This window comes from Lolium perenne, chromosome 7 (assembly GCF_019359855.2).
Source record: "Lolium perenne isolate Kyuss_39 chromosome 7, Kyuss_2.0, whole genome shotgun sequence".
Lineage (NCBI taxonomy): Eukaryota > Viridiplantae > Streptophyta > Magnoliopsida > Poales > Poaceae > Lolium > Lolium perenne.
Window position 1 is genome coordinate 312513132 of NC_067250.2, and position 13084 is coordinate 312526215.

Below are 13084 nucleotides of genomic sequence, written 5' to 3' on the forward strand. Positions count from 1 at the left end.
GACCGACGTGGGCTGATAAAATTGGTTGCTGTCCCGGCCGTCGGATCGCGATCTACCGGCCAAAAATAGCAGTAGCAAACGTTTTGCATTTTAGCACCTCAAGTTTCGAGAAATCAACCCTGAAAGATCGAGATGTCGCCTAGAGGGGAGGGGGTGAATAGGCAATTAAAAACTCTTGCGGATTCGTCTTGTAAGAATGCGGAATTAAACTAACGTTTAGTTTACAAGCACAAACTCAAAATATGCTAAGCTCAACTAAGTGTAACAATAGCAACTAGAGCTAAGCAAGATAGGCACAAGATATATTTAGCACAAGTGATAGCAAGATATATGTACTTCAAGCACGATGGCTATCACAAGGAAAGAGAGCTCGGGTATAAAAATAACCGAGGCACGCGGAGACGAGGGTGTATTCCCGTGTTCCCTTCCTTTGCAAGAAGGTACGTCACGTTTGGAGGAGTGGAGGTCCCACGAAGGATTCCCCGCGCCACGAAGGCTCACCCTATTCTCCGAACCACACCCACGAAGGATAATGGCCCTTTCCTTATGGTTAGTTTTTCCTCCGCTCCGGAGATGGCAAGCTCCACAACCACTTCACAAGCTCCACGAAGGAGAAGCCCGGGCCCCTTCACAATCTTCCACGAAGAGATCACCGGGGCACCAACCAAGCCAACTAGGAGGTCTCCCTCCAAGAGTAACAAGCTCACGGTCTCTCACTCGAACTAATCATGGTGGAGAGCTCAACACTATGCAATGATGCAAAGCAAGAACACCAGAGGTGTTCAAGTCCTTCACACTCAAATCCCACCCAAACAACAAATGCTAGGATGAGATTGGAGAGGAAGAACAATGGGGAAAGTCAACAAAAGACTCCAAGATCTAGATCCCAAGAGTTCCCCTCACTTAGAGGAGAAATTGATTGGTGGGGATTGTATATCTAGATCTCCTCTCTCAAATCCTCAAGAATGGGCAAGAATCATGGGAGGAATCAAGGGGGGAAGCAAGTTCTTCAAATATAAATAATGGAGGTGAAGAAGGGGAAGAACTAACTCAGCTCAAGGTGGAAGAAGACTATTTATAGTCAAAGAGGAAAAATAACCGTTGGGAAAAAGGCACACAAAGTCGTACAGGAAAGATCGGCCCAGCCGGTCGGGCCGGTGATACGTCTCAAATGTATCTATAATTTCTTATGTTCCATGCTAGTTTTATGACAATACTCACATGTTTTATATACACTTTATATCATTTTGATGCATTTTCCGGCACTAACCTATTAACAAGATACCGAAGTGCCAGTTCCTGTTTTCTGCTGTTTTTGGTTTTAGAAATCGTACACAGGAAATATTCTCAAAATTGGACGAAACAAAAACCCACGGTCTTATTTTCCACGGAGCCTTCCAGAACACCGAAGGAGAGACGGAGAGGGGCCACGAGGCAGCCACCCCACCTGGCGGCGCGGCCAAGAGGGGGGGCGCGCCGCCCTATGGGGTGGGCCCCTCGGGCGCCCCCCCGACTCTGCCCCTTCGTGAAACTATATTTTTATTCCGTCACATCTTATGTGCTTTACTTGGAGCGTCTGTATGCTTTTATTTTTGTTTTTGTTTGAATAAATTCGGATCCTAGCATTCATTGTGTGGGAGAAAGACACGCTCCGCTGTTTCATATGAAGACTGGTGTTCTTAGCTTTACTTTTAATGTTCATGGCGAAGGTTGAAAACCGCTTCGTTTATTGCTATTTGGTTGGAAACAGAAAATGCTTCATGTGGTAATTGGTATATTATCTTGAATAATTTGATACTTGGCAATTGTTTTGAGCTCTCAAATAGATCATGTTTAAGCTCTTGCATCATGTAGTTTGAACCTATTAGTGGAGAATTACTGTAGAGCTTGTTTAAATTTGGTTTGCATGATTGGTCCCTCTAAAAGTCTAGATATTTTCTGGTAAAAGTGTTTGAACAACAAGGAAGACAATGTAGAGTCTTATAATGCTTGCAATATGTTCTTATGTAAGTTTTGCTGTACCGGTTCATACTTGTGTTTGCTTCAAACAAACTTGCTAGCCAAAGCCTTGTACTGAGAGGGAATACTTCTCGTGCATCCAAAACCTTGAGCCAAAACTTATGCCATTTGTGTCCACCATAACTACCTACTATGTGGTGTTTCTCTGCCATTCCAAGTAAATTGCTTGCGTGCTACCTTTAAAAATTTCATTCCTTGTCTTTGCAATATATAGCTCATGGGAAAGTAGCTTAAAAACTATTGTGGTAAAGAATATGTAGCTTATGTATTTTATTTCTTATAAGTTGCTAGTTGAGCGGTAACCATGTTTCTAGGGACGCCATCAACTGTTACACTTTTGTTGAATATCATGTGAGTTGCTATGCATGTTCGTCTTGTCTGAAGTAAGGGTGATTTGCCATGAGTTGTATGGTTTGAGTATGCATATTGTTAGAGAAGAACATTGGGCCGCCAACCAAAGCCATGTATCATGGTGGAAGTTTCAGCTTGGACATTAATCCTCAATCTCTTATGAGAATATTATCTGTTGTTGAATGCTTAAGCATTAAAGAGGAGTCAATTATCTATTTTCTATGTTGTCCCGGTATGGATGTCCTCAAGTTGAGATTTATCAAAAACGAGAAATCAAATACGATCTATCTCCTTGGACCTTTGTACAGGTGGCATAGAGGTACCCCTTTGTGACACTTGGTTGAAACATATGTAATGCAATGATAATCCATGGAAATCCGAGCTAATTAGGACAAGGTGCGAGCACTATTGGTATTCGATGCATGATGCTTGCAACTTATAGGATGTTTTATGCATAACACATGAATTATTACTACCGTTGATAAAATTGTTTCCATGTTTTCAAAATAAAAAGCTCTAGCACATGAGTAATCCCTGCTTCCCTCTGCGAAGGGCCTTTCTTTTACTTTATGTTGAGTCAGTTTACCTACTTCTTTCTATCTTAGAAGCAAACACTTGTGTCAACTGTGTGGATTGATTCTTACATACTTGCTTATTTGCATTCATCATATTACTTTGTGTTGACAATTATCCATGATATATACATGTTGAAGTTGAAAGCAACTGCTGAAACTTATATCTTCCTTTGTGTTGCTTCAAAACCTTCTATTAAGAATTTATTGCTTTATGAGTTAACTCTTATGCAAGACTTATTGATGCTTGTCTTGAAAGTACTATTCATGAAAAGTCTTTGCTATATGATTCAGTTGTTTAGTCATTATCTTTACCATTGCTTTGAATCACTTCATTCATCTCATATGCTTTACAATAGTATTGATCAAGATTATGATAGTAGCATGTCACTTCAGAAATTATCCTTGTTATCGTTTACCTACTCGAGGGCGAGTAGGAACTAAGCTTGGGGATGCTTGATACGTCTCAAACGTATCTATAATTTCTTATGTTCCATGCTAGTTTTATGACAATACTCACATGTTTTATATACACTTTATATCATTTTGATGCATTTTCCGGCACTAACCTATTAACAAGATGCCGAAGTGCCAGTTCCTGTTTTCTGCTGTTTTTTGGTTTTAGAAATCCTACATAGGAAATATTCTTGGAATTGGACGAAACAAAAGCCCACGGTCTTATTTTCCACGGAGCCTTCCAGAACACCGAAGGAGAGACGGAGAGGGGCCACGAGGTGGCCACCCCACCTGGCGGCGCGGCCAAGAGGGGGGGGGGGGCGCCGCCCTATGGGGTAGGCCCCTTGGGCGCCCCCCGACTCTGCCCCTTCGCCTATTTATTCTCTCCATCGTGAAAACCCTAGCACCGAGAGCCACGATACGAGAAAACATACTGTGACGCCGTCGCCGCCAATCCCATCTGGGGGATTCAGGAGATCGCCTCCGGCACCCTGCCAGAGAGGGGAATCATCACCGGAGGGCTCTACACCACCATGCCCGCCTCCGAACTGATGCGTGAGTAGTTCATCCTTGGACTATGGGTCCATAGCAGTAGCTAGATGGTTGTCTTCTCCTCTTGTGCTATCATGTTTAGATCTTGTGAGCTGCCTATCATGATCAAGATCATCTATTTGTAATGCTACATGTTGTGTTTGTTGGGATCCGATGAATATGGAATACTATGTCAAGTTGATTATTGTAACGGCCCAGGGTAGTACCCCTACTAGATTTGTTTGTTCTTTCTTTTTGTGCATCATCATGGCATATGCATCATCTCATTCATGTTTTATCTAATAAAATAAAATTATTTTATAAACCCTAGCTTGTTGTTTTCCCTCTCATATGTTTATTTTAAAAACCCCTTTCTCTCTTATCTGTTCCAATAATAATAAAGCCCTCATCTCCCCCTCTCATAGTCTCTATTTTATAATTAATCCTGTTCAACAATCAATTTTTGAATAATAATGTGTTTTGTTTTGGGTTACAAATAAAGTAAATATTTTGAAAACTAGTTTTGATTCTTGCTCTCATCCCTGTTTCAAATTTAAAACTGAAAAGAAGTTTGATTTCAAAAGGTTGCAATAAGATAGAAAAAGAAAACCCCCCTCTAACCATTCCCCTCTCCTTGGGCTCTCTCTCTTCCCTGGCCCTCTTCCTCTCTGGCTCGGCAGCCCAGCAGCCCACCTAGCTCCCCCGGCGGCCTGCTTCTCTTCCCCACCGCGCGGCCCACCTTTTCAACTCCGGCCTGGCCCAGCTCACTCTTTTCCTGGCCTCGTACCGCTTCAACGAGCGACGGAGACGCTCGTCGTTTTCCCCTTCACACAGGAAGCGTGATCCTTTTTCCCCATGGCGTGATCCTCACTGTCCCAACCACCGCACCACCCTCCCCATGTGAGCCTCCCCTCTCCTCATCTTTATCCCTGGACCACAGCATCCCCAGCTGGCTCCCTTCCTCGCCCACGTCTCTTCCTCCCCTCCTTTCTTCCTCTCCAAGAAGAACCAGAAGCAAGGGAGAAACCCCATGGCCGCCGCAGTTCACCGTCGACCCGCCGATTCCGTCTACCCCACGTCGTTCTGAGGGCATCGGCGGGTGCGCCTCGACGTCCTCGACCTTCCAGTACCTCCAATCGAGACAGGGGCGCTCTAAATCGTCGCCACCGACCTCCTCCCCCAACTCCGTCTGCGTCACGTTGACGACGATGGCGTCGCCATCCATCCCTCCCCGGCCTCTCCGACCATCTCCACGCGTCCCTGGTGAGATGGCGCGTCTCCCAGACCTCTTCCCGCTTCCTATCTCCCTCTCTAGTGTGCTGCCCGTGTTGACCGGCCCCTTCTCCGCCGCAGATCCTCGACGTCGGCGTCTCTCCGACGAGCTTCCGGCGACAGCACCACCACCAAGCGGTCAGCGCCGACGAGACGAGGCGAACGCGCCTAACCTCGCATCCTGGGGCGCCCTGCTTCGCCCGCACTCACCATGCCGCCTTGCAGGTGGTCACCGCCGCCCCGCGCTGGCATCCCCCGTCGAGCACCTGGCGTGCAGTTGCGCACGCTCTGCCAGCGTGGCAGCCACGTCGTCCCCTGGGCCCTACCTTTCATCCAATGCGGCTCAGATCCACCCCGGTGAGAAAACCCCTCAGATCCAGATCCAGTTCTTTTGCAGAATAGTCCCTGCCTTCTTCAAAGTGTTGACCCGCGGTCCTCTGCCCCGTCAGCAGGTCCCGTCCAGTCAGCGCCTCGTCAACCTCCCCTGGCCCCGCTGGTCAGTGACCCGGGCTAGCTTCTGCCTCGGTGAGAAACGTTCCAGGGGTTTTCTGTTTTTCTGAAAATTGCTGAATATGTTTAAAACTTGCAAAATTAATATCTTTTAAACCGTAACTCGAAATAAAAAGTGTTCTATATGAAAATTGATCAGAAAAATGCAAGGAACATGAATATGCCATCCATACATCTGTTTGCATCTTGCATCATGTCGAGACCCGATAGTTATGCATGTTCATCTAACATATATGTGGAGTATTTCGGATTTCCGCCTAAGGTTTTCCCGCTCCGTTTAATATTGAAGTAGCTCACCCATGCCATGTTATGACATGCTAATGAACACTTAACTTTGTCGGTAGAAATGCAACTCGAACCTAATAATTTGTTCCGGGTTTCGATCCCGCTTAATATGATAAGTTGCATTGCACCATCTATGCCATGTCATGCATATCATCTTCATCATGCTGGTTCTTCATCCGTAGTAGTAAGACTTGCATACGTTGTTTGTCCAGCATTTGCTTCTTCCCGGATATGATCGCGAAGTGGTGCGGTGAGGTACGACAAGTCCCCCGGATGTTCCTCGACAAGCTTTAACAGGCAAGCATTTCCCCTATACTTCTGCCCCTGCAGAAGTCGCTCACCTATTTTATTTTGCCTTCTCCCTCATGCTATCCTTAAGTTGCGTTCTTGTCACGTGTCCCTTCCACTTGTTACCTCAAGCAGCCTATATTGCCTCCACCAACCACCTATAGCTATTGTTTGGTTATCGGGTCTGCCTTGCGAGTCGTAGTGCATGCTAGTGCTGTTTATATCTCGTTACCGATACTGCTATCTTATCGGGTTATCTGTTGGGGAATCATGACACATGGTCTATGATATTTGTTGGAGATACACATGCTTTACTTATTGTTAACAACTAAAATGATAAGCAGAGGCATCTGTGAGCCCCTTTGCGAAAGCATCGGAATTTTGACTCACTAATGTCCCCTAGGACCCGAGTTCTTGTTATCTGTTCCGAGACTGAGCGCTCTAACCACACGTGGGTATGCTTCTGGGTCTCCCCTCGACCACTGCCGGAATCTACAGCTTTGTCTAGTGGCCACAACTAGTTTGCAATGTTTTACCATTTATTGTTGCGTGCATGCCAGCCTGTTACTTATTTACTTTGGGAAGCCCCTGGGTGCCTTGTATCCCTTGTTTCTGGTATGCACGTATAGGTCGTGGAGCCTCTGCGAAGTGGTTTATCGCCCCAGTGTGTGTTTAAACCACCTAGCACGTTGACACACATAGCTAAGTCCGCTTCGGAGATACGGCCGGACTTCGATACGGGTTCAACTTGGTTAGGTGGCTTCCTGGACATTGTTGTCGTGAAGGAGAGTGCGAGCCGTGATGTCCACCTGTCGTAAGTGGGTTGATCGTGCGTGTGGGTACATTTGGGCAACCCCTGCAGGGTGTACATCTTATCGATAAGCCGCGTCCGCGGTTATGGACGACTTGGAGCTGTATGACTCGACCATAGACAACTTACACCTGTTGTTTATTCATAATAACTTGCGTAGTAAGTTAGCACAACTCTAATAATAAATGGTTAAAACTTGACAACCGTGTGGGTGCCTTTGTAAGTATTTCTTGGCGAAGGGAGAACACATCGGCTGAGTTATGTTTGCAGAGTATAGAACTGTTAGTTACGCTCTCTCACCTTCTCTGATAGACGGCTGTTGTAGAGTGTCTCTATAGGTTTTTAGTGCTTGCGTGTTGCCGCTTAACCCCACCATATTGCCTATGACGTTCCTCTTGCGTCCTCTAAGTCCCCTGCGTGCCTCAAGTACAAAGGACGACTGGTTGACGAATGCTTATACGTCTTGAAGTCTTGTTAAGTACGAACCCGTACTTATTGCTGCTTCTACGGGATATAACCGGGCAGGTATGAAGATATGTTCGATGAAGACGACGCTAGCAAGGTTACCCTTCGGGCTTGGCCTGGGCAGGGTTATGGACGCCACTGGTTATCTTCAGGACTCTTAGTCCAAATTTGTATCTTGTCCGTACTCGGACGTATTTGATCTTCTGTATGACTTGGATCTTTGTATGTATCTATTTGTATCTTGACTCGTTGGAGTCGTTGTTGTAATATATCTATATCTTGTGGGCTCTATTGTAATCCTGTTGTAATGTTACCGCTCGTGATTGATTCCACCCGCATCTCGTGCATGCTTCGGCGTGTACGAGGCGCTTGGTGGTGCGTCTCCTAGAATCGATATCGTGCGGATTTCGGCGGATTCGCTGGGATCCTCATGGTACCGGTTTTGGGGCGTCACAAGTTGGTATCAGAGCCTCAGGTTGACGGTACCCCACTAGTCCAGCCTGTAGGATAACCTTGCCAACGGACGTTGTTGTGTCTAGTGTCAAACTATTTTCGAAAAATTCGTTGGATAGTTCTGATTAGCTCTGATTTTTCTCCTTACCTATATTCTTTCTCCTCTTATCTATGCGAATATGAGTCTTCTGTCTTATCTGAGTTTCTCTGAGTCATAGGTTTCGACGTGGTTTGGACGATCTTTGCCCTCACCTATTAGGTCCGATCTTCGGAGGATCCCGACGTAAGCGCATCATCAATAGCGGAACAACGACTTCTTGTTAGTGTTGTCGCCCGATCTACGTGGAGAAAGAACTCTTGTTAGTGGTGTCGAGGAGATCGACACGTCGCCAGAAGATCCGGTAGTTCACCTCTCCCCCGTACCATGACGTGGAATCTCGGGGCGAGATTCCTTGTTAGTGGTGTCGATTGTAACGGCCCAGGGTAGTACCCCTACTAGATTTGTTTGTTCTTTCTTTTTGTGCATCATCATGGCATATGCATCATCTCATTCATGTTTTATCTAATAAAATAAAATTATTTTATAAACCCTAGCTTGTTGTTTTCCCTCTCATATGTTTATTTTAAAAACCCCTTTCTCTCTTATCTGTTCCAATAATAATAAAGCCCTCATCTCCCCCTCTCATAGTCTCTATTTTATAATTAATCCTGTTCAACAATCAATTTTTGAATAATAATGTGTTTTGTTTTGGGTTACAAATAAAGTAAATATTTTGAAAACTAGTTTTGATTCTTGCTCTCATCCCTGTTTCAAATTTAAAACTGAAAAGAAGTTTGATTTCAAAAGGTTGCAATAAGATAGAAAAAGAAAACCCCCCTCTAACCATTCCCCTCTCCTTGGGCTCTCTCTCTTCCCTGGCCCTCTTCCTCTCTGGCTCGGCAGCCCAGCAGCCCACCTAGCTCCCCCGGCGGCCTGCTTCTCTTCCCCACCGCGCGGCCCACCTTTTCAACTCCGGCCTGGCCCAGCTCACTCTTTTCCTGGCCTCGTACCGCTTCAACGAGCGACGGAGACGCTCGTCGTTTTCCCCTTCACACAGGAAGCGTGATCCTTTTTCCCCATGGCGTGATCCTCACTGTCCCAACCACCGCACCACCCTCCCCATGTGAGCCTCCCCTCTCCTCATCTTTATCCCTGGACCACAGCATCCCCAGCTGGCTCCCTTCCTCGCCCACGTCTCTTCCTCCCCTCCTTTCTTCCTCTCCAAGAAGAACCAGAAGCAAGGGAGAAACCCCATGGCCGCCGCAGTTCACCGTCGACCCGCCGATTCCGTCTACCCCACGTCGTTCTGAGGGCATCGGCGGGTGCGCCTCGACGTCCTCGACCTTCCAGTACCTCCAATCGAGACAGGGGCGCTCTAAATCGTCGCCACCGACCTCCTCCCCCAACTCCGTCTGCGTCACGTTGACGACGATGGCGTCGCCATCCATCCCTCCCCGGCCTCTCCGACCATCTCCACGCGTCCCTGGTGAGATGGCGCGTCTCCCAGACCTCTTCCCGCTTCCTATCTCCCTCTCTAGTGTGCTGCCCGTGTTGACCGGCCCCTTCTCCGCCGCAGATCCTCGACGTCGGCGTCTCTCCGACGAGCTTCCGGCGACAGCACCACCACCAAGCGGTCAGCGCCGACGAGACGAGGCGAACGCGCCTAACCTCGCATCCTGGGGCGCCCTGCTTCGCCCGCACTCACCATGCCGCCTTGCAGGTGGTCACCGCCGCCCCGCGCTGGCATCCCCGTCGAGCACCTGGCGTGCGATTGCGCACGCTCTGCCGGCGTGGCAGCCACGTCGTCCCCACAGGCCCTACCTTTCATCCAATGCGGCTCGAGATCCACCCCGGTGAGAAAACCCCTCGTATCCGCATCCAGTTCTTTTGCGAATAGTCCCCGCCTTCTTCAAAGTGTTGACCCGCGGTCCTCTGCCCGTCGCAGGTCCCGTCCAGTCAGCGCCTCGTCAACCTCCCCTGGCCCCGCTGGTCGCTGACCCGGGCTAGCTTCTGCCTCGGTGAGAAACGTTCCAGGGGTTTTCTGTTTTTCTGAAAATTGCTGAATATGTTTAAAACTTGCAAAATTAATATCTTTTAAACCGTAACTCGAAATAAAAAGTGTTCTATATGAAAATTGATCAGAAAAATGCAAGGAACATGAATATGCCATCCATACATCTGTTTGCATCTTGCATCATGTCGAGACCTGATAGTTATGCATGTTCATCTAACATATATGTGGAGTATTTCGGATTTCCGCCTAAGGTTTTCCCGCTCCGTTTAATATTGAAGTAGCTCACCCATGCCATGTTATGACATGCTAATGAACACTTAACTTTGTCGGTAGAAATGCAACTCGAACCTAATAATTTGTTCCGGGTTTCGATCCCGCTTAATATGATAAGTTGCATTGCACCATCTATGCCATGTCATGCATATCATCTTCATCATGCTGGTTCTTCATCCGTAGTAGTAAGACTTGCATACGTTGTTTGTCCAGCATTTGCTTCTTCCCGGATATGATCGCGAAGTGGTGCGGTGAGGTACGACAAGTCCCCCGGATGTTCCTCGACAAGCTTTAACAGGCAAGCATTTCCCCTATACTTCTGCCCCTGCAGAAGTCGCTCACCTATTTTATTTTGCCTTCTCCCTCATGCTATCCTTAAGTTGCGTTCTTGTCACGTGTCCCTTCCACTTGTTACCTCAAGCAGCCTATATTGCCTCCACCAACCACCTATAGCTATTGTTTGGTTATCGGGTCTGCCTTGCGAGTCGTAGTGCATGCTAGTGTCTTGTTTATATCTAGATTACCGAATCTTTGCTATCTTATCGGGTTATCTGTTGGGGAATCATGACACATGGTCTATGATATTTGTTGGAGATACACATGCTTTACTTATTGCTAACAACTAAAATGATAAGCAGAGGCATCTGTGAGCCCCTTTGCGAAAGCATCCGAATTTTGACTCACTAATGTCCCCTAGGACCCGAGTTCTTGTTATCCTGCTCCGAGGCGAGCGCTCTAACCACACGTGGGTATGCTTCTGGGTCTCCCCTCGACCACTGCCGGAATCTACAGCTTTGTCCAGTGGCCACAACTAGTTTGCAATGTTTTACCATTTGTTGTTGCGTGCATGCCAGCCTGTTACTTATTTACTTTGGGAAGCCCCTGGGTGCCTTGTATCCCTTGTTTCTGGTATGCACGTATAGGTCATGGAGCCTCTGCGAAGTGGTTTATCGCCCCAGTGTGTGTTTAAACCACCTAGCACGTTGACACACATAGCTAAGTCCGCTTCGGAGATACGGCCGGACTTCGATACGGGTTCAACTTGGTTAGGTGGCTTCCTGGACATTGTTGTCGTGAAGGAGAGTGCGAGCCGTGATGTCCACCTGTCGTAAGTGGGTTGATCGTGCGTGTGGGTACATTTGGGCAACCCCTGCAGGGTGTACATCTTATCGATAAGCCGCGTCCGCTGATTATGGACGACTTGGAGCTGTATGACTCGACCATAGACAACTTACACCTGTTGTTTATTCATAATAACTTGCGTAGTAAGTTAGCACAACTCTAATAATAAATGGTTAAAACTTGACAACCGTGTGGGTGCCTTTGTAAGTATTTCTTGGCGAAGGGAGAACACATCGGCTGAGTTATGTTTGCAGAGTATAGAACTGTTAGTTACGCTCTCTCACCTTCTCTGATAGACGGCTGTTGTAGAGTGTCTCTATAGGTTTTTAGTGCTTGCGCGTTGCCGCTTAACCCCACCATATTGCCTATGACGTTCCTCTTGCGTCCTCTAAGTCCCCTGCGTGCCTCAAGTACAAAGGACGACTGGTTGACGAATGCTTATACGTCTTGAAGTCTTGTTAAGTACGAACCCGTACTTATTGCTGCTTCTACGGGATATAACCGGGCAGGTATGAAGATATGTTCGATGAAGACGACGCTAGCAAGGTTACCCTTCGGGCTTGGCCTGGGCAGGGTTATGGACGCCACTGGTTATCTTCAGGACTCTTAGTCCAAATTTGTATCTTGTCCGTACTCGGACGTATTTGATCTTCTGTATGACTTGGATCTTTGTATGTATCTATTTGTATCTTGACTCGTTGGAGTCGTTGTTGTAATATATCTGTATCTTGTGGGCTCTATTGTAATCCTGTTGTAATGTTACCGCTCGTGATTGATTCCACCCGCATCTCGTGCATGCTTCGGCGTGTACGAGGCGCTTGGTGGTGCGTCTCCTAGAATCGATATCGTGCGGATTTCGGCGGATTCGCTGGGATCCTCATGGTACCGGTTTTGGGGCGTCACAATTATTGATCTATCATATATGTGTTGTTTATGATCTTGCATGCTCTCCGTTGCTAGTAGAGGCTCTGGCCAAGTTGATACTTGTGACTCCAAGAGGGAGTATTTATGCTCGATAGTGGGTTCGTGTCTCCACTGAATCTGGGGGAGTGACAGCAACCCCTAAGGTTATGGATGTGCTGTTGCCACTAGGGATAAAACATCAATGCTTTGCCTAAGGATATTTGTATTTTTTACATTACGCACAGTACTTAATGCAATTATCTGTTGGTTGCAACTTAATACTGGAAGGGGTGCGGATGCTAACCCGAAGGTGGACTTTTTAGGCATAGATGCATGCTGGATAGCGGTCTATGTTCTTTGTCGTAATGCCCTAAGTAAATCTCATATTAGTCATCATGATATGTATGTGCATTGTTATGCCCTCTCTATTTGTCAATTTCCCAACTGTAATTTGTTCACCCAACATGCTATTTATCTTATTGGAGAGACACCACTAGTGAACTGTGGACCCCGGTCCATTCTTTTACATCTGAAATACAATCTACTGAAATCATTGTTCTCTGCTGTTCTTTGCAAACAAACATCATTCTCCACACCATACGTTTAATCCTTTGTTTACAGCAAGCCGGTGAGATTGACAACCTCAATGTTAAGTTGGGGCAAAGTATTTTGATTGTGTTGTGCAGGTTCCACGTTGGCGCCGGAATCCCTGGTGTTGC

General features: G+C 46.8%; 2 long non-coding RNA genes across 2 annotated transcripts; both read left to right on the forward strand.

Moving 5' to 3' along the window:
* Window positions 1-6203: 6203 nt before the first annotated feature.
* Window positions 6204-7827, forward strand: LOC139833408 (uncharacterized). The gene is made up of 2 exons (XR_011749103.1): window positions 6204-6293; window positions 7621-7827. It is a non-coding gene; the product is annotated as an uncharacterized lncRNA (long non-coding RNA).
* A 2721-nt stretch (window positions 7828-10548) lies between these two features.
* On the forward strand, window positions 10549-12178 carry LOC139833409 (uncharacterized). The gene is made up of 2 exons (XR_011749105.1): window positions 10549-10638; window positions 11972-12178. It is a non-coding gene; the product is annotated as an uncharacterized lncRNA (long non-coding RNA).
* Window positions 12179-13084: the final 906 nt, after the last annotated feature.